General features: G+C 41.8%; 1 long non-coding RNA gene across 3 annotated transcripts in view; it reads right to left on the bottom strand.

The window, feature by feature from the left end:
- Window positions 1-1,519: 1,519 nt before the first annotated feature.
- LOC310880118 overlaps window positions 1,520-22,600 on the bottom strand; it is a 31,509-nt gene continuing 10,428 nt past the window's right edge. Inside the window, exons 2-5 of one of the 3 annotated variants that reach the window (XR_014571447.1) lie at window positions 7,538-7,691; window positions 2,497-2,559; window positions 2,179-2,304; window positions 1,520-1,556 (exon numbers count right to left, since the gene is read on the bottom strand). This is a non-coding gene — a long non-coding RNA (uncharacterized lncRNA). The remainder of the gene's footprint in view (window positions 1,557-2,178; window positions 2,305-2,496; window positions 2,560-7,537; window positions 7,692-22,600) is intronic. The other 2 variants (XR_014571448.1, XR_014571449.1) reach the window with 2 other exon arrangements.

The following is a 22,600-nucleotide window of genomic DNA, read 5'->3' as shown; positions in this document are numbered from 1 at the left end:
TCAAGCTGACATACACATTTTGTCTAATTTTATATGACAAAAAGCATCAGAAATGTTTACTAATACACTTTGTACTAAGGGTTCCTTACAGTAGGGACCATCCTACCTTTGGAGAGGGCATTGTTTTACAGAGTAACAGCTTCCGTCACTTGTGATTCGTTTTCTTTTTCCCAAGTGGGTATAATCCTGATTTACACTAATATAACACTTATTTCTTCTAAATATATAAATATATATATGTATTTCTACCGAAATATTTATTTGGTGATTGGGTAACAATTCTGAGTGCTTTCTGTGGAATGGAGGCAGACCAAAGTGGCAAAGACCTCAACTGATTCTGTCCCACTGAAACCTCTGGACTTGTTCCCCAAGCCGGTCTTTCATATAGATATATTATCTCACTGAGAATTTCTTGTCAAACTATGTTAAGTAAATAAAAGCGAGGTGAAATATCAGCAACAAAGCTAACAAATGGAGCTGAATGCTCCACTTGAAAGAACAGACCTAGCTGTTTACCATGCTAATCTGAAATGAAATGAAAATGTATGTTTTTCATCTTTTCAGACAACCATCTTCAAATACAGGTAGCTAGGGTCTTTAACAACATAGATTTTTTTTTTTAAAGAAAAACCCTATTGTGGAGGCATCTTATATGCGTATGTGTGGATGGATCAGAGTAGAAACTGAAGTATCTATTACTGTTGATAGACTTACCAGTCTGAGCCTGTACATCATACACTGTTTTCATTTCCATGGCTAATAAGTGCCCACCTAATATACCCTGACAGAAGGGTACACGAACACTTCTGCATGCTCGGAGGCTGACTGTCTCTAACCATGCATCAGGCCCTGAGCACCCCTGGTGGCTGCTCCCTGCCTGACCCCACACACATGGATAGGGAGCCACTGCCAGCACCTAAAAATTCTTGGCAGCACCCAAGCCAGACATTAGTGCTATCGGTTGCACCTAATGTTTGTTGCCTTCAAGTCAGCATTTTCCCTCACACTCAGGGAGCCAGAAACTAACCGTGCTTTATTCTTTGCTTCCCAGACACTAAGCTCGCTTCGCAGCCTGGCTCTAGCAGCCTTCCGGAGGGAACATCCTCCCCAGACGGGCTGTGCGCTGCTAATTGCAAGGGAAATCCTGGCAGTGTCAGAGCCAGTGCCAAAACCTCCCTGATTGCAGCGATGCCGGGATCTCACCAGATGTCCGGGCTGTTCGTCCGTCTGGGGGTTTCTTGCTCGGGAGGCCCTCTGGCTGGCCTTGACCTCCCTCAGGAGTCACGGCCCCTCTCGCATCCTCGCAGAAGAAGGGCTGCTTCTGACGCAGCTCCATCCCCCCTCCGTTCCCTCTGACATATCTTTGGCATTTTCAGTGTGCTGCAGCCAGTGAGGAAGAGAAATGTTATCCAGCTGCTGCCGCCGGTGCTTTTCCTCTGCCTGTCACCCAGTCCTGGCGCTGGGCTCCCAGCCATCATCTGTGCATCCTCACTTCACGTCTCAAGGGAGCCTCGTAGCGCCTGCACGGGAAGGTGGAGTGAGCCTCAAGGAACTTTCTGGTGAAGGAGAGGCAGGAATATGAAAGTAATTTAATTTTTCATGCAAAACTCTGTTAGGAACTAGTAGACTTTCCAAAATGTATTCCAAAGAAATGCAGAGATAGATTCCCGACCGGCATTAATCAGTGCTGATTAAGTCATGGAGCTACCCAATTTCTGCCTGGTGAGTACTTTTCCTGTCATTGATTTATTGCCTTCCTTAGAAAAATAAGACCTGGGAAATAAAGAGTTCAAGTAAATTTACTCAGTTACCCAGCCAACTGTTGACTGTGGTACCAGGGATAATAAATGTGGAGGGGAAATTCCTCCTGCACGTTCATGTACTGAGGTCAAGCGTAGAGGTGTCCTGCATGTGCTCCAAATCCTCCAGAAGCTGGGGAATGCAGCTCAGCTGCAGCAGTAGGTGCAGGGCCTTTGAAGAGCAAAAGGAAGATGTGTGGCTAAATAAAACAAGGACATGCACGCGGGCAGAGGGACTGCAGCTTGGGGTTCGAGGTGGTGGCTGCAGAGAGCCTGGAGGACCCCTTCCCTCGCTATGGGAGAGGAAAACCTGCTCCTCCTCCTCAACCTGCGTGAGGTTGGCTCTCAACCTGCTTGATGGTTACCATCCAATGCTTGCCTCCAGTACTCGTCCTGAGGAGTGAGGCCACGGGGTGCTGTTTCTTTCCTCTCATTCATAAGACAACTCCTCGGTGAATTTTACTTCAGGTTTGCAGGATTGTGCTGTGTGGGGGTTATTGTTTTCCTGCAGACACATGGCATTATATTTAAGTCACTGGATACATTAACACCACCATCTGGTTTTGTTTTTCAAATGACAGCACACTATTTGTTAAATACTTTCTACCCTATCTTCTTTAAGATATTTTAGGGATAAAGTCTGCAGTGCTGTACGTACAGAAGGACAAACCTTATCAAGTTTGCTTGTTTCACTTACCAGTCCAGACTTCATGTTGCTTTCCAGCTCTCTTTAGAGTACTCGTTCCATATTGTCATTAACCTGAAACAATGAACAACTTTCAAAACCCTATGAACTATGCAGCATGAAGAGCACAGCTGTAGGAGGCTTGCTAGGAACAACGTGTGAGGCTGTCCAAACAGAAAACGAATGCTTTGTGTTTTGGGTATTCATTTTGTGCCATTAATAATGGATCTGGCTTCTGGAAGGAGCCTGTCACTTGAAGGTGACTTGAAAATCCTTTAGAAAGTATGAATCACCCACAAATTCCTGAACACCTCCAAACACTTCTGAAACTACAGCTAAGTCATAGCTGGTAAATCCTCCCATTTACTGTAGTAATTTGGTAAGTGTAAAAAGACCTTTACACAGAACAAACTGAGATGACTCTTCAAGACAGCTAAAACGCAATGAAAGGATCAATTCACAACTCTCTCCGTTTTGCCTGTATTAGGCAAGCGGCCCATTTGTTCCTCATCCCATGATCCTCTCAGGTGACAGGGACAGTTACTTGGTGTGCCCTCAATGGGCTTTCATGTGACCAGGAGAGGAACACCTACTGCTGTCACCCAAACTATACACATACTAACTATGTATTTTATTATTTATTTATTAAAGAAAGCTGCATTGGTACAAACATTTGCCTGTTTCCTGGCCAGTGGCACTTGTTGCGAACCACACAGTGACAACGAACAGGATTTTTTTTTCTTCTCTAAGTCAGAATATTTACATAGTTAAACCCCGAGGCTCTGCCCACTCCGCCCTTTACTCCAGATCGTTGCCTCTGCACTAAATAAATTAACAAGTTATCACCAAGACTGCCAGGCCACTTCGGGCTCCCCATTCCTGCGCCTGTCATTGCCACTCAGGGCTGTGCTGGGACGTGACAACCCCGCAGCACAAGGTCACCCCCCCCCCCCCCCAGCCACTCTTTCGCTGCTGCTTGGAGACGACCATTCTGAGAGATGATTTGTTATGGTAGAATCAGAGGCACATTTGTTAGTTAATTCATTCTGTAAAACTCAAATGAGATGAAAAACAAGCAGAGATCTGACAAATGGCATTTAATTATGTCTGAGCCTAAAATTCATAATACATATTTATGCTGCCCTAAGTCATTCACAGCCAAGGTCCCTTTTATTCTCATAACTGAGTCCAAATGCTGATATGGGAAGAGGGTGTTAGTGATGGGCTACTTTTCATTACAGTGCCTCTTTCTTCATGCCTTGACTTCCCATCCCCTGCGCTCACCCCGAGCAGCACTTCTCCAGGTGTTATTATTCCATGGCCCGCGCAAATAATGCAAAGAGCTTACAGTTACCCATTAGCTTTATATTAAAGATTTCAATGGTCTGCCTTCTAACGTTGTCTGGTCTCTAACTTCTTCATAGGTTTCTGTCTCAGGCTCGGGGTGTAGGAAGATACCAGGAAGCATTGCAAGGACCGTGTCCCTGCTGAGCTACAGCCTGCAGAAAGGATGGGCCCTGCCGCTCTCAGGATAACTTGCTTTCTGCAGAGGAAGGGCAGCTGCCTCTGCAGTGACTCCAGCAGCACCGGTTAGTACAGTACAAGTAGGAACCCCTTGAACTGACGTTGCAGAGGCTGGACAGAGAGTACAAAGCATAGGCTCCTGCGAAGTGGGTACTCAGGCACATGTGCCTCCTTAAAACAGAAGCTCGGACCTGGAGAAATATCAACAGGCACTGAAGTGCTCACCTGAATGAGCTAAATATACACCTGCTTCCACCTCCAGCTGCTAGAAATCTATGGACTGAGTTTGGGGTAAAGGATTGAAATGTTTTTGTCACAATAACATATGCTTCAACTCTGCAGAAGATGCGTGTATATTTTTATGATGGCTTGGTGCTATTATTGTAAAAGTAAGCCATTTTTAAAGTCCTTCTGTCAGTACGGCATAGGGTCTCCAACCACGATCCCTGGCAATGTGTGCCTGAGGACAGCCCTAAGGGAGAAAGGTTTCTATCTTCTCCCCCTCCCAGCTTCCTGAACCTTTGCTCCTGGGAGAGCCAGCTGCATGGCAAGGCCTGCCCATGCCCATGAAGTCAGCAAGAGGCTTGTCATCCTCTGCAGTGGACTCCCATGGCAGCCTGACCATGCCTCGTGTCCTCCTCCACCACAGCCCATGAGACAGCAGCCCCAACAGCTTCATCTGGTCTCCTGAAGGGTTGTGCCAGAGGAGGACGACCTCCCCGGCAGTTCAGGAGGAGGCGATTTCACAGCCCACATCTGGCTGCCCTGCTGTCCCTGCCTCTCTCGCTGTGGGACTGTGCAAGGCCAGAGAGCGCTTCACGTGCTGCTTGACATCCTTGCCCTGCTGAGGCACCAGAGACACCACCTCTCCTCCCCTTTCTCCTGGCATGCTGCCACCCAAACTCACCAGGCAGCTTCAGGGTTTTTTTTTTTTTTGTCCTCTGGTGGGAAATTTCCTTTGACCCTTTCAAGTGGGACAAGAACAGATATTAGGTTTGTTGATGATGAAGTGCTTTTATCTAGATTCAACAAAAGAGGTACAATGAAAAGATTGCAGCTGCTGAGCGAAAGCGCCGCACCTATTACAGAGTTCATACGCATTTACGAGTGGCACATCAGCGAAGGCTCTCCTCACCCCAGCAGATGTACGCCCTTTCCACAGAAAACTTGTTAATCTTTCCGTCAGCTCTGCATGCTTTGCATACCTTTGGGAAAACGTGGTGTTTGACTCTCTTGCCAGATCTTGCAATGATAGAAGTGCTATTAGCAGGTGAAAGCTACATGGAAGTATTTTATCTTTCCGTAAGTCTTCTAGGTCCTCTTGCTGCAGGATGGGACAGCAATTTAAAACCCCAGATAGCTTGGGTTATAACTAAATTCTAAGAACAGCACTGCCCTATCGAATACACGTCTACTTACACTCCCACACTGCCTATACGCGACACAGGGTGCATATAGATAGATGATAGATAGATTTTGGGGAAGGAATATAATTAAATTCTTACTTGTTTTTATACACACACGAAGTCACGCAGCTAAGAAAACAATATGTTCTAAAATTAAGGTAGCAAATCAACTCAGTCAGGAAGCAAGTAACTCAGACTTGGCAAAGGAGGCCGAAAAAAAGGTTACTATTGTCTGACATCATACAGCAACTGCACTTTATAATAAGGGCAATAAAGCTTCTACTAACCAGAGAAAATCCTGATGAAATTTGGGGAAGGATATAGCTTGCAGTCAATCAACTGTGCAAAAGTAGCAATAAGCATTTGCCCAAGTCCTAATGAAGCAGGAACACGAGAGCACGGTTGAAAAGGAACTGCAAATGCTTTGCAAGCTCACCAGGGTGGCCCAGGCAGGGGACAACAATATTACTGAAAAGTCAAAGGGAGCATTACTGGCCTTGAACACATGCACTGTGATAGTGACCAGCGCAGCCAGTGAGGGCCGGGGTCCCCAGGGCTGCTTTAATTTGTGCTGGACTGAATTTCCTTAGAAACCCTTTGAAAGCCCAGTCCTGCTGGAACACGCTGCCTTTCCTCTCCCCATGGCCCTTGTGTCCCACCACCCATGTTCAGGAAAGGGAATGAGCAGCAGGTGGGATTCAGATGTTTTGTAATGGAGGAAATGTTCATACAGGGAGCATTCAGCTCTTTTACGCTGGTTTCCAAACACTTGCCTTCCCCCAGTATGAGCCCTCCTGACTGCTGAACGAAATATAGACATGGCACGGTAATTTTGCAGCCACTTTTGTGCAAAAATGCTATAGCAAAGGGAAGACACCAGGATGAGGACAACAGTTATGTCAGTGAGCAGTAACAAGAACGAGGAACACACTGGAAAACAACCAGTGAGCTTTGCCTCATTCCTAAAACTTTTGCATCTCACAAAGTTCACATGCTTTAACCCAAGTCAGTGTTTGCCCCACTGACATCAGTGGCTAGATGCTCCTAGATTTCAGCAGCCTGAACATTTTCCCCAAGTGGCGTTATTTCCTTGTCTTTTCGCTATTTACACTACTCTCCAGGCTCACTCTTTATGTCTGTTCTGGCCTCTGACTTATAGATACGCTAGATCCTGTTGTGGTTGCCCTGTACCTTGTTTAACTCATGCCATCTACACAAAGAAGTTCTGGAGTGCTTGCAGGCAATTTCATGCTTATAGTGCATCAAATTTGCTTGCACAAAAATGACTGCACAACTGCATGGGATGGTGAAAGTCAGAGCCCATGGGTCGCAGCAAAGCCTATCACAGTCAGTGCAAACATTCCCACAGCGTTAAACAGATTTTGGATCTGACCTTCTGCATTCAGGAGTGGATTCCTACTTAGCATATTGTCACCAAGGGAGTCTTTTTCAGATTGAGCTCAGGTAGACGTGAGCCAAGGAGCAGCGTCAGCTCAGTCTGGGTGTTGTAAGCAATCCTGCCTGCCATTGCAGGATTTGGGCTGGTGCTGAGAGGTGAGTTCCCTACTGCAGGGCCTTGCAGCCAGAAAAGCAGGAGGATGGCGTACCTTGTACGCCCAGTCCACATACAGCTTGGGTCACACACAGTAAAGTAACTGCTCTTGTACTAATGGGAAATGAGTTGCGGTGGTCTTGATCCTGCTCACACCAAGGACTGGTATCAGCATTGCAAAAACATAGGGAGCATCCCTAGCTCCTTTTTGAAGCCTTGCCTTTGTTTAAAATGTAAGGATTACACCCGACAAATAATAATCATAAGGATTTAAATAATAATTTCTTCCTAGCACCTTGTTTTTTAGTAAAATCTCAGAAATATACATCACATTCTTATGCTTGCAAGTAAGAAGATTTATAGTTAGACTAAAACAGGGAATTTTACGTTTCTGATTTACTGTATGCAACTTCTAAATATCAACAGAAATGCGCACATTTGTTTTTCTTCTTCGCTGATCCTAGTTCATCTTCAAGGCCTTGAGAAGTTATAAAATTCAGATGAAGAATGAAGAAGTCACCCTCTGGTCCAGCACCCCCTGCCCCAGGACATGGGAGGACACCTTCCTTACCTTGCTAGCTTCCAAGTTTGGAGCCCCTGGTGCAGAGAAGCAGCTCGGTGTTCAAGGTTCACAGTGTTTTCATGGACAAGTGGGGTCATTGGCAAAGCTCGCAGCCAAACCATGAAAGTTTTTCAGTTGACTTCGACACAACATTTACTCTGCTCTGATGAACAAAGCAAATGTTCAGTTAACTACTGACATGCAGCTTCTGGTCCTAATATTAAATCTTTGTTTTCTTCTCTCTTCTTGTACCTTTACCAAATAGTAGTAAATTATTTCATGGGTTAACCTGACTTTCCTTCTCTTCCCCTGTCCTTCAAGAAGGTGTCTTCTAAGGGAGACCCGCAGTTTGCAGAAAAGCCCAGGCACAACCAACAAGCAAGACCTGGTTAGAGCAATCAGTGATTTTAGGCTCCCTCCTCATCCCAAGTGGCTCTGGCAGTTTCCTTTTAGTCGTTAGCATTGCTCATATTATTTACACAGCTGCTCCAGTAACTTTTTCTTGTTATATATTTATTTCTTACTAGTTGTGTTTTTTTAATATTATATTTATATTAAATTTTTCTCCCTTTAGATTTTAGAACAGCATCAGTTTATGTTTACTGCCTTAAAATGTGATTTGCTTGTAATTAAAAACACAAATCTAGCAGTGTCTAGATTTAAGGGTACCTGTGTTTAGTAGTGGGATACAGGTTTTAAAAACTGAACCCTATCATTTCAACATCCATAATCAGTTTTTAGGGTTTTTCTATTATTATTATTTCAAGGTCTAGGTGTCTAAAATTATATCATTTTTCTCACTTGCTTTTGCTAGCTGCTTTCTAAAAAAATGTATTCGTGTAGCTGTGCATGTTATAGCTGTGTGTATGTATGCCTGCTGGATTTACATGCACAATTACCCCAATGGCACACAACCCTCAGAAGCCTGCACATGCAAAAAGCCTGCTAGCTGTAAAACTGTTGGCATGGATGCTCGATTTCCATATGCAGTCACAATGAATATGCATGTACATTAGGTGCACAAGCGCACACATTTCTGAAACCGGAGGCCTCAATGTGAAACTAAAGAAGAAAGGACAAATGCTTTGGAGGAGGGCTTTAGGTCAAATTCAGTGCTAACAGTTAGCAGGCATAAATCTGCTGGATTGTACTCATGTGTCTTATATCAGTGCAACTCATTTTCTTCAATTAGATGTAGGAAAATGCTGTGGATTTATAGTTTTCTTATTTTTGCCTTTACGTCTTTTGTATGTTTATAATTTTCCTTAGTTTTCCTTTTCTGATTTTAATAGATGAAAAACAGCCCATTGTATTTTTTTTTTTTCCCCAGGCTCCTCAAGTTAACAGAAAAACAGTTTCTGGGTACTAGCATGCTTGAAAATTAGCAACTAAAGACTGTAAACATAGACTTAGGTGTCTGAATTTAGGCACCAATTTTTTAAAACCTTGGCTTAGAAAATAAAATAAGTGAATGTATATAGATAATATAAATCACCAGTCACTTTTATTACATGTATGTTTATATAAAGACCTTAGAACACGTTTTAAAAAATGTAAACGTTCCTTAGTATGTTTAACTATGTGTCTAAAGAAGATGTAGGACAGAAAGAAAACAAAAGTTTGACGAATGTTTCTGATCAATCCTGAAGAAATCAATAGGAATTCACTCACAGCATGATTTCATTTAACTTTCCATGCTAGGAATAGTAACCTGGCTTTCTGTTAAAGCTAAAGCATTCCTACTTCTTAGTGATTTAATTCTCATGTCAACATATATCAGCCAGGCAGAGAATGGCTCGGAGCTGGGGAAGGGGAGGAGTGGATGGAAACATGCAGAAATTGTGTGGACTGAGTTGTATGGTTGAGTGACTTTGTTTCACCAAAACTGCTTTCTAATAGAAAATAGCATTTTCATTGTGATGCACACTTCTCTTCCCCTTTGAGGAAGCCAAAAGTGTCTGTTTTTTAGAGCGTGTTTTATTGCTTATTTGGAAAATATGTAACACCTGAAAATCGGAACAGCTTGGTAGAGGAAAAAAACACATTGAGTTGCAAGCACTGCTGTGGTGTGTTTTTAGAAGCCCCAGCCTGGTTGCCCCCTTCCCTGTCAGCCACACACACACACCCCAAAATTCCTAGAATTGTGGCATCTCCATCTTACTCAACATTAAGAGGGGAGATGAGCCCAGAGAACAAGAAGCTTGAGGCATGTAAACCATAGTACTCGTGGATGAGTCCAATTTCTTGATTTTTTTTTTGCCAAAAGGAAAAAATGTTTGTCAGTAACACATCTCAGAATTTTGCTTTGGAAATATAAACTTTCCTCTTTCTCACAAGAATTTTAAGTATTCAGTGAAGAAAACCACCACTCCCCACAAAGCAAGGTAAAGCTTTTAGCACTGCAGGCTCCTAAGTCAAACTTCTGCTCCTTAGCAGACCAGAACCTTACATGGTGTATGGGAACCAATGGAGCATTCAAACCCAGAACATCTGGTTTGCAATATTTTGTTCATTTGTCCGTGTTTGTGCTCCTGAATGCATGCGCATTTGGGTCCATAAGTGTGAGTGCAGTGCATGTCTGTTCTTATTTATTCTAAATATAACCATTTTTCTGAAAGAACATTATTCATACTGAGATAAAAGAATGCTATCCTTCATACATCTTTGGCTCAAAACCTTGAGCCTGACACTTAGCATTATAAAGGACTAACCCAAAGTGTGGAAACAGTTCTCCATATACTGATAAAGTCCAAGCTCAGGTTGGTCCACTACAAGAAAGTTAAGGATAATGAAGAAGATCCCAGCTTTGCTGCTCCATTGAATCCCCAGCTATACATATAGCAGATGCCCTTTTTACGATATGGGACATGTAGGCTAAGAAACTTATATCAGCTAGTGACACCTGAAAGTGACCTTGTTTTGCAATACATGTTTTTGTCTTGTCTACACACAAAATTATGCATGTGCACACACTATCTGGCTGAAACAATGATTTATTCTGAATTCTTCCATCAGCGTCCAGATTTGACTGACCGTGGAAGTCATACAGAACAGATGAAAAACGTTTTACTTTTAGGCAAAACTGTTGAGTGAGTCTGCAAAAGGAAAGACCATAAAATCCAGTTTCAGTCCAACAAGCTAAAGAGGCTCTATTACCTTTATTTTCAGTTATTTTTGTGGGCAAGATATGAAGCAAAATAGCTGTGGCTGTTTAGCTGCCTGAACAATAGAAAAGTTTATGCAGCTCTTGAGCTGAAATGTTTTTGACAGTTTTCAATTTTAGCTCTTTTGATTTTGTAAGAAATCTGCAAAAATATGATTGTGAAAATCACCAGTTTCATGCTTTATTCCTTTCTCAGAATTAGACTATATTGTCCAACTCCTCTTCACTTACAGTGTCTGAGGGAATCCTAGAGAATAGCTGGCAAGAATCAGCGCTGGGCTGTTGCTTAGAAACTGCCTGGGTTTCTATATTATTGCCTGATGTAATAGTTATATTGCCCACTTGCATCTGTTAACAAGCAATACAACGGAATCCACAGGTACCAATAAAGAAATAAACCTGGCATTCATTACTTTGCTTGAAAATTCATCAGTGCTTTTTTTCTGCCTTGCCAACAGGGAGGAAAAACAATTTGCTCAGGTGCTAATTAATAAAATAGGAGATGTACTGACTCTAAACATATCTATTTTATTTAGATTTATTTATTTTGCCCCAGGGAAAAATATGTTGTAAAGAATAGTGTATTAGTATAATTACAATTTTGTAATGTTGTGGAAAGGTATGAGCTGTGGTTTGTTGGTTGCTTTTCTTTTTTCTTTTTTCCTGTAAGCCACAGTGTGGTAATATGACCATTCTTTTAACATTTTTAATAGAAGTAGCACAAATTCATTTATAAAAGGAATAGGACAGGTCATTTCTATTGAGCACTATTACTAGATGCTCAGCAAATCCCTAGTTACAGATGAATGAGCTTACCTTAGTGGCATCAATATTGCCAAATCCAAGGGTGTAAAAAGGAGCAGATGGGATGATGAGAGCATGAGATGGGCTCTGTGAGTGCTTTTGTGAAAGCTATACATTCCCGTATACAGATCAAGATTGGGGGAGAAAAAAAAACAAAAAAGCACGTTTTTTTGGTTCGTGTATTCAGGTTTATCTTACAAGAACAAGGGATAGATTTCCCTACCCATTAAAAGCCGTATTATAAGAAAAAAATCACAATTTTTGGCAATAAGGAAATCACCGGCTGTCCTGAAGACAGTCAGACTGAAGAGAACTGGCAACACTTTGTCACCCAAATGCAGCAGCTCATCCCTCATGCCTGCATTTAGAGTAATTGTAATAAAAGTGATTGTAGCCCAAACCTGAGTGACAAAATGTGGGGAAAAGCACCAGAAGAGTTGCGGGGAAGAGCAGGCTTCTGTGACACTTAAAGTCACAAGTAAATCTTGCTCATGGGAGTACAGACACTGCTTAGACAAACTACATTTTGCTCTGTCTGGGGGCCTAGTTTTTTGTGAGTGAAAACAGCTCGAACTTCTGCTGTGTTGTCAGGCTCCTTCTCTGCAGGCACTGGTGCTGTGGTGGAGCACTGCAAAAGCTGAGGCTGCTCAGCAAAAACAAACGAGGGGGTGTACGCTCAGCACAACGTGCGGGGATTTATGAATGCAACTCACATTAGTGTTAATGGGAGTTACACACGTAAATCCCTGCCCTTCAACATGATAATACATAATATACCCCTTAATTTTTAATTCACCAGGGTCTCAATTTTAAAGCATTTTCATATAGTTTGTCCTAATTATAATCGTTTTTAATGACAGCTTAAAAATTTCACATGACTGTCTTATCACATACGGTACTTAATTTCTCAAGTGAACAGTTTCAATGTAGTGTATTCTGGGAATTTTGAGAACTAAAACACTAAGGAAAAAACGACTTTGTATAATCAAATGAGATATTATTCTGCTATGTTTTATATACACTAGGACATAGTTTCTCACAGTATTGGTGGCCATTTTGAAAAGTACTCAGAACCAGTTTGGGTTTGGAAAGTTTTCAGCTTAATCTTGGTTTTATGGCCAAGGACGCCCCCCTCCCCACATTCCTCATTGCCAGCACTGATACAAATTAGTACATAATTATTAGTTAATGCAGGCTTTGGGGAGGTTTCAGACTACAGACCATTTTTTCTATTCTATAGGACCTCACAAACTCCAAATGCACGGCTTCAACAGCATAATTTGGACACCCAACAGATGAGCCTTTGCACACTGACAAGTGACCAGATTCAGAGTACATCCACATGCCCCACATATCAAACGTTTGCCATTGCTCCCATTATCTCATTTGGGCAGGTTAAATAATTGTGATCAAAGTAACCAGAGTCAGAGATCTCCTGCATTGCCTGTCCTGACAGATGGACACATGCCCTGGTATCCCCCTCTAACAACACCCAAGCATCTGCCTAACTTTTCCCTGAGCCGCAGCTGCTAGGAGCCCAGCCACTGACTGCAATGAATGATCAACAGCTTCTGGGAGTCCCATTTCAAGCATTTCCCTGCTCTGCAGCCAGAGCTTTATGTTCTCTTATTTCAGTCTCTTAAACTGCTTTTCTTGCAGAACTGGTGTTCTGCTTTGACTTTGCATTGACTAAACTAAGTCCTGCATTATTTTTAGCTCTTTACGTTCAGAGGGAGTAGCATACACATATGTATTTTTACTACTTACAGGTACAGAGAGGGCCATGGCCAGCAAATAGATGATGAAATACCAAGCAATGATTTCAAAACTAGCCTTAGTGACTTAAGAACTTAAGTGTCATTTTCAAGAATGACCAGGGTGCTGAGATGCCAAGTACCATTTTTAAAAATAGACTTTAAAGTAACTACTTACCTAAGGTGATCAGGTATGACTAAGAATTCTCAACAATTAGCATTATTAACTAATAATACTTTAAAGGTTCGACTTCAACTGTGCTCAAGAAGTCATACCTACCTACTTTTCCAGTACTGAGTGAGAAAAACTGGACTGCCTCCTAAAACACACAGAACTGCTAGACTGTACTAATATGTATACATCCATGTTTTATATAACCTTTAATTACTGAACAGCCATGACTATAGAGGGGAAATAACTTGCCAAATTAGTAGCCTTCAAACTGTCACTTTTTATAAAGAATAAATGATAAAAAGAAATGTAGCACTCATTTGTTAGTCATATTTATGGCAGCTTTAAACTATTTTGTATGTAGACTCCAGTTGTTGGTATTGTTTCTACTACAAGAAAAATAATTTGGCTGCTGCTGCAACATTTTAGCTTTCACTGTTACTATAAAAACAATCCCCAGGAGATTTTTAGTCTCCTTGCATTGCTGGTTCACAAGGACTTAGGAAGTAAAAGTTTAAAACTGGTAACAGACAAATCACTTTTAAAAGCCAGCATTGTACTGGCCTGGGAGAGCTACAGGAAAAGCTACTTTAAAAAAAAAAGAGCAACATGCAACAGTACAAGAGCTAAGCAAGCCTAATTATTTTTTAAACAAATATATGGAGGTCATCTAAAACTGTGAATGCATGAAATGGCTTTTCCTACATGTGAATTGTCAGATCCATGTCAGAATGGGCATCCAAGCAGAGATCAGCTCCCTAACACTGCTCCCAGTAGAGAGGCATCTTAGCCTTTGAGTAATGTGCTCTAAAACAACAACATACTTCTTCTGAACGCATTAAGGCTAACATTTCTCAAGTTGGGATACCCAGAGTCTGACCTGTCTTATGGCAGCACATGGCCCTCTGTGGCTGAGAGTTTTGGTGTAACCTGGGGCTTTTGGGGTGGGTGTGCTAAATTACATGCCTTGAGCAAACAGTTATAATTTGGTGCTTTTGTAATTTTGGTGAATTGGATAGGCACTTCCACAATGCATCCCCTGAGGTCTTCAACATATTTGAAGACTAGACAAGGATTTTTGCTAGAGTACAAGAAAAGAGCCAAAGCCCCACAGAGATTTAGAGGGATTTGGATGTTCAGCTCCTACAAACTCCCTCAAAACTTCCAGCCCTGTTTTGTAAATGACGGCTGCATCTCGACAGATTTGGTGGTTCAGTTTGGCTGGTTGTCTGCATCCGCTCAGGCTGGAACCTGGCCCGGGAATTTCGTTAGACCATGAGAAGTTTCCAGGAGAGTTTTCAGCTCTTGGTTCCCAGGTATCTGAGGCTTTGCCACTTCCACTTCCCCCCGCCAGAAAATGCAGAGATGTGCAACCATTTACGAAAAAAAGCTGGCCAACCCCTTTCTGAATCAAAGGAATATGCATGTTTTGGATCAAAGACTGAACAAAGATTTGACTAGCTCCTGCTTTCTCTGTCCTGTGCTGCCAATGTCTGATCCTAAATTATATCCATTGGCCAACACAGAACATCTTATTGAAGTTACTTTTTACTAAAAGTAAAATAAATATCAGTTTTTGATCCTTAGGTAGGAATCATGCAAAACTGTTCTTTAGCATATTTTGTTTTTAAGACTCAAAGTCTCCATTTTCAAATCAGTGTGTCTAGACCCAGGCTCCAGAATATATCTTGATGCATGCAGACAAGCAAACATCATTCTACAGAAAACTGTTGAGCAATTGCTGCTGCTCTTCCTAATGCCCATCTCGTTGCAAACTAAGTCACTTTTGTACAGGTCAAGCACGTCCCAAGACCTGAAATCAAACAGAGGAAGGTGCAGACCTAGACACTGACATTTACACTGGGGTGGCCCTCAGAGCTAGAGCTGCATCTCAGTCACACAGAACAAAGTCATTGTGTCAGAGGGCTCACGCTGAATGTGCCAGACTCCACATTACACTCTCAAATGGCTGAAAGTGCTCCAGCAATTAGTATGTGTAAAGCCCTCAGCTATTCACATCCTAGGAAGTAGTATGGATTTTAATTATTATTTTTGGGGGAAACCATTCCAAATGGCAAACCAGCAGTTATTTGTCTGCCATCTATTGATGTACTGTCTTGATCTTTGAGGCTCAGAGGGATACATTTCCACCTTTAATCCTTCAAACTTTCTAATGCTTTCATGTACAAATGTATACAGTAACTTGGCGTTAGCATTCCACAAATATGCAAATTGTCTGTCAGATTGGACAGGCTGCATGCATTTGAAGTTGTGTTGACAGCCTACAGAAAAAAGACATTCTCAGCTCAAACATGAACAAGATGTTTATATCCCTTTTCCCTAAAAACATACATTTTATGTTTTAAGCAGAGATGGGAGCAAACTGCAAAATTTGGATCAAGACGTCTTTTGCACCCATAGAATTTGGGGATGTCTGCATCAGGGGATTTTGATTCAGCTGGCTCTTGGAAGGGGAGATTCAGCTCAGATCTGGCTTACATTCCAGCCTTCACAAAATACAGTGGGAATTTGCACATGAGCCTCTGTTTCCAAGTAGGTTAACGCATAAAAGAAGCAGCTCAGAAGGTGTCATACTCTAGATGCAATGAGCTCTGCAGTTGGTGGTGACAGCAGTTACCTGACAAAGCACCATCTTGCCAGTCAACAGAAAAGGAAGCTGTAGAGCCCAGCATCTTTCCTGGCCTGGAGAGAGAGAAACAGCAGCACTGAGATCTGACAGGTGCTGGTTACACATAGCACAGATAAATGCTAAAGGCCATGGCGTAGATTAATGATGGGATTGAGACAACTCTAAGCATCTACCTCCATAGTTCAGACCCTCAGAAGCTCTTATTTGGAAGCTGCCAAGTCCTGCAGGGCCTCCAGTGGTATCAGCACATGCTGATCAGGTGTTGATATGAACCCAAATACACTTGCATTGTTTTTTAAGCACATTACGCAGATCACGTAGCCCCAATAAAAGCAAGCTGTTAGCACCTCGACTTCAACAAGTTCCACAAGCCAAAGTCAATGTCGTTTTCCAGCAAGGTTATAGCCAACTGTCCTCTTTGACTAAATATTTTTAAATCTTTTAATTGAAGCAGGTATATGGCACACACATTTAACTTAACTAAATCGTCTCCTAGATTCCCTGCCTTGACATGAAGGACCAAGTTCCCTCTTATTACTATGCAGGAGTAGCAAACTACATGTCTTTGTAGGTTCTTGCATATTGTCCACTCCAGTGAAGTATCCTAAATTGTGACTTGACATGGAAAGAATGGCTGTTTAATTACTGACTGTATTGAGCACTGTGATTCAGGTAGGAACCTTATCTAACAGCTGCTTCCCCAAAGCATTCTGACACTGCATCTGGACATCCGGTGCAAAGTATCATAAGGTCAGGAGCAGAAGGGATCACCTCTGAAATAATTGCTCTTGTAACACAGGCTTCTTCTGCAGCTCATAAAAAATTTAGTTTTAGTGGTAAAGATGCACTAAAGAAAGTGGGAAATATCCCATGGCATCTAGGCCCCATGAAGCCAAAGAACCTGTGAAGTAATGAGTCTCCTTAGAGCACAAGTGGAAATTCTGTCAATTAAAAATCTTTGCTGCAGCAAAGCACAGATGATCTGGAGTGGAGAGCTGAAAGAATGAAAACAAAGAACTTTAAATATATTTCATAAACATTGAAATTTTCCTTTTTTCACTGTCAAAAGACAGTGAAGGGGGAAACATTAGGCCTGTGATCTTCCAGCGTTCATTAATTTCAGTGGCCCTGTAACTTGGGCATGCCCATGACACTGCAGCTGCTCAGTACCACTTCTTGGCATCTTGCAGGAACTCCCTGAAGATCCAGTCTTTACTGTGCACTTCCCACAAACCCAGCCCTAGCCACCTTTTGCCTCATTCTCAGCTGCAAAAGCATGTGCTTTAGGTTTTACATGTGGCAGGGAATGCTATCAAGCCATGCTGTCTGTGGACTTGCTGGTTACCTTCTGGCACTTGTGCCCTGACCAACTTCTGGGTCACACGCCAGAGCTGTGTACTGAACAATGGCCAAAGACCCTCGCTCTGCATTCCAGCTTGGTGAATACTGGATAACTTAACAACCACATGGGCAAAATTACTAACATCAGGCCACCAAGCACAGAAACAAGGTCACTTCATATCTCTCTGGAGTTTTGGAAGCCTGGAGCTGCTCAGGCAGTGTATTCCCAAGTCAGAGTGCCCCAGAGCAGCAGGGGATCTTGTGAAGTGAGTGTTGGTATTATGGAATTCAATCTTAAGTTATGCTAGCCCATATTTAAACAGCCATTTCGGAGGCTTAATTCTCCTGAATGGGTACGGATTGTTTGCCAAAGACAACAGCTCTGAATGGATCAGCAGCTTCAGATGGAATACCTTCAAAGAATGTTCTTTGATAGCCTCCCAAAAATAAAGAAAAGACAACTGGTGCCAAAAGAATGGCTCAGTATAGGAATGAGAAACCTAGCAGTAAAGAGTAATAAGCATATCAGGAGCCCAGTCTGACAAACAGGAGCATAAATGCTTGCAGGGTAGGGCCTCAGAGCTGCTCTGCTGCCAATGATTCGTGTGGTCTTCAGGAGAGTTGACAGCAGGAACTATGCCTTTGCTTACTTCATAAGAGTAGATAACTCAGCAAGACTGGAGAAATCATTTGACAGAGGCCAGATTCAGAAGGCATCTGAAATGTCTTTCTTTAAAGATAATCATGTTAGGAATCAAAAGGGGTCTAGTGTTAGAGACTTGCCTTTCAAATGCAACAAATGATTATACCTGTCAAGATTTATGGACAGATTTATTTATGTTGACAGAGGGACCACTAATAGTTTGACAAATGAGAAGTCTTGACAGATACAACAGATATGTTCAAGTATATTTCCTCCTGTTTGAAATAGGAAATGAGTGAGTTATGACAAGCCTGTAATGTATATTGATACGTCTATTCCTAGGCTCCATCTACAGAAGTAGATGTACTCTATGGTGCTGGATACTGAGCTAGAAAGCCAGTTATAATCTTAATCATCAGCAACCCTCTATCCTCCTCCACCAAGAAAGCATTCAGAACAGCTAATTTAGAGAAAACAGGAAGGAAAGCATTTCCAGCTGGTGCTCTTGGATGGAAAACTTGCCTTCCAAAATAAGGCAAGAATCTGGAGAAAAGAAATAGTAGGCTCTCAGGAAGCTTTATATTTAACATGATCGCTAGGCAGGGACTTTTCATGTAAATTCACAGCAAGCTGAATCCTCCTCCCCAGCACAGAGGGCCAGGCCTCACTGTACCATCGAGGCTTCTGGTCAGCTCCAGCCAAGAAAGCAGGTCTGTCCCCAGGACTGCTGCAGTCCTATGGCAGGGAACAATTCTGCACTAAACTCTCATTCAGAAGAGGTATAAAAAAGCTATTGCCTTGCATTAGTTCCTGATCAAAGGCCAGTCCAATGAACGGGAAGACACCAGCAGCTTCAACGGACTTTGCCTCAGGCTAAGATCTTTTAGGTGTTTTCCATAAGAGCGTGCAACCATTACATTTCCAGCTGTGAAAGACAGAGCAATCCTTAAGTGCTGCTCTCCCATGCAGCAGCCTTCAAACACTACGTTCATTTAGCAGACAGCAACTCCTCATTTAAGCACAAAATTTCCAACCTTCACACAGCATGGCTGGCTCTGGACAAGCCAAGAGAGAAGAGACTGGAAGGAGGATCCTACTTTGTTACTCTAAGGGCTGCCGTCCTCTCCAACTGGGAACATGATAGATGTTGATGAAACAACACTTGGTACAAGACCAGTGCCTGTCGTGTGCACTCGGCTTGGGTGCCAGACCCACATTTTCAAATAACAATGGGACAAATTACCATGCTCCCCAAGGCTTCACAATAAACACAAACAAGCAATTAAACCAACACATGCTCTTGTCACTCAGGAATTAAACAGTTTCCTGATCCCTCAGTAAAAGCTGGTCAAGTTTCCACATAATGTGACTTTGCACACTATTGGTTTATTGCATTAAGAACCCATTCTGTGTCTTTGGCCGATTAAAGTCATCCGGCTACCCTCCCTAGAGATCTCCTCAGGAAGGGGTAGGTAGCTGGTATTTTTGCAGCAGGCATATGTCTGACATCGAAATGCATTCAACTGAAGCACAATGGGCAATGTTGTTCATGCAAAAACATTTTGGTGTTTCAAAAAACCATTAGAGGGCATCAAGGGAGGACTAGAGTTCTGAAAAAGAATGAACCTTGACAGGCTAAACTAACTATTACTCTTTCCCCAGCACACTCACTTCCCTGGAAAGCTCCAGAAGGCCTATTAATTATTTTGGATTTGCTTGTGGAAGTCATCTGAGCTGGCAATTGCCAACTGCATCACTCTGACATTCCAGGGGCCGACAGTGCCATCTCCTTCATATAAATCTGTTAAATTACTAATATACTGAAGTATCTCAGCTTAAAACCCACTCTTGCTCTCCTTTATCAATTTTGCATCTGATTTCCACTGAGGTTGAAAAACAAAGCAAGCCCTAAACACTTACCTCCTTGCCAGTCATTTTGTGCACACTGTTCTTTGTTAAGAAAATTCTGCTCTGTAATTACCAGACAGCCATGGGAGTGGTTAATCTTTTAAAGCAACAATATGAATTATAATACCAACTGTATACTTCACTGTGGTAATCCTGCAGTAATGCAAGCAATATTAGCATGTTCTGGGAGGCAGAGTACTGCCAGGGGACCATGGATGCTTGCAGGAGAAGAAAAGAGGAAGATTTCGCAGTAATGAAAATGATGTTGTGTTTAGTCCCACAAGCTAAAAACAAACTAAATATTTATGATAAAGAAAAAGAATAGGAAGGATTATGGTGTCATTCACTGTAGAATAAAATATTACCTAATCTAAACATTTACATAAATAACAGAAGGATAATGCATGCTGAATGTAGATGGATCAAAGAGGAGGAAATTAACTGTAACAGCAGCATAAGCATTGCTGCGTGCAGTGGCGGGTGCACCCGGGGCTGGGCACCCCTTCACTTTCACATGTGACAAAGTCTCTTGCAGCAGGACCCTGGCAGCATTTGGTGTGACAGTTCTTCAGATAGAGCCATTATGACCCTTACTATAGTCTAACTCCCACTGAAGCCATGTGGTTTCAGGGCAACGTCTACAAGTAGAGAATTCGTTGCAAGATCCTGGCCAAATTGTTCTGGAGGCAGAGGTGACAACACAGCCACATCTGTCTCCAGCTGAATCACAGCTCCACTTAAAAAGTTCTTCATATAAGGCCAAAGTAGAGTTCATTAGTTAGTTATAATTAAACTTCCAGTTGGATACTCTTATACTTTGTTTCTACTCAGAAGTAGAAAAGGACATACAAGTGAGTAAAAAAAATTATTACATAACATTTGAGGTAGTTTTATTTCAAGAACATAAGCAAGAATAACAGTATTCCTGCAGAATTTGAACCATCATCCTACAGAATTCTGTAACAAGGCTAATAATTCTCCAAAAATATTTTCATAATTATTCCACAAATTAATGAAAATACAGCTTTCTACTGTGTTGGATATTATTTTACAAGGAAAGTGATTATATAGGGAAAGTCTATGAAAGTAAGAAATAGCATTGTAATGTACTATATACATCTCAATAGTCTTTAGCAAAATAGCTCACTTAGAACCATAGCAGCACTTTTGGGTAGAAAAATGCCAACATGACTGAGAACACCGAGTCACTCTGGTATTAGGTGGTGTACCCTTGGCCTTAACTACAACGCCCATTACAGAGCCAGGAAGAAACCTGAACAAGGATATTCTGCAAACAGACCCAGACTGGAACTCAAGCTAGTACAAGGCTGTGCGTTTAAGCATGGGTGGTAAGCTACTGTGCAACTGTTTGAGGGGGAATTGATTTTTCTCTGGTTGAAATGTGCGAAGATCCCATGGTTTATCCGAAGAAGTAAACCTAAAGATAACAGTTTAGTAACCCAGGGTGATGTTTACAACTGTACTGAATGTGACAGCTTTCAAAGTATTATGTATATTTCTAAGGCTGTACATGTACAGCTCTGACAGCATGTCAGTTATAATTCTTGTAAAAAATGGATGTAATTTATTATGGTTCAAATATAGAATAAACTATATAAATGCTTCACCATAAAATACTAATTTTCTCATTGCTGAGGGGCTCATCTGCATTCTAAATAGCAGTAAAGATGGTTTTAATTGAATAGAGTTTTCCTCCCTTTTCCTGTCAGCTTCAACAACACTGGCTAGGGTTAACAGATGCACAGAACTAAAGGAAATCTCCAAACAATAGCGCAGAGCCCTAACCACAAACAGGACAACTATGTTACCACAAGTTAGGGGTGAGCTGGGTTTTCGTGTTCTGGGAGAGAAGCTATGGAGGTTGCTCATGTGTGATTGATGGTACTTGTGAATAATACCAGTTGGCAGACATTAGTAACACTTTGTCTCACTTTTTTGCTCAGTTGTTCACTTTTCTGCATTTGGCATGTTTTCATGTTTTTAATAGGAATTTTTCAGCCATGCATCTCTGACATGAAATAGTATGAAATTTGATGCCTCTGATTCTGAAGTATTTTATAACTGTTGTATGTGACATTACCAGAAAACTTATATGGAATTACTGTCTTTTAAAAGTAGGTTGCTTTTCAAGCTCCTTTATTTTCTTATCCCATGCCTAGCAGAGAAATTTGTATGAATATTTTGCACTTAATTCTGATTCCATCCTAATATATAGCCAGAGAAACTTCACTAGACTAAGTATTGGATTAAACAAGGTTCAGATTCAAAATTATCTCTCTGCAGTTGAACCTTAACATTAATCTTGAAATTAACTGCTGCAAGACTTTTTACAGAAAAGAAAGGACCAAAAGAACTACTTGGATTTGTTTTGCATTAAGTTATGCATCATTTTTCACTGGTCCTTGCTTTATGTACAAGTCTGGTTTACAAAATAAAGTACAAATGAGACACCAGGTTTATCAACATTTGTGGTTCTTTTTAATCTGGGAAACTGTATGCATCTGGGCCCCTCGACTAAAGGATTTTCTAAAAAAATCTTGTTTTTCTTAGTCTGGCATTCAAAGTTTGATTGTGCCTGAGTTTGAGTTCAAGCCAAGCACTGATGCCACAGACATA

The sequence above is a fragment of the Anser anser genome (assembly GCF_964211835.1).
Source record: "Anser anser genome assembly, chromosome: 12".
NCBI lineage: Eukaryota > Metazoa > Chordata > Aves > Anseriformes > Anatidae > Anser > Anser anser.
This window is presented reverse-complemented; position numbering and strand designations above follow the sequence as displayed.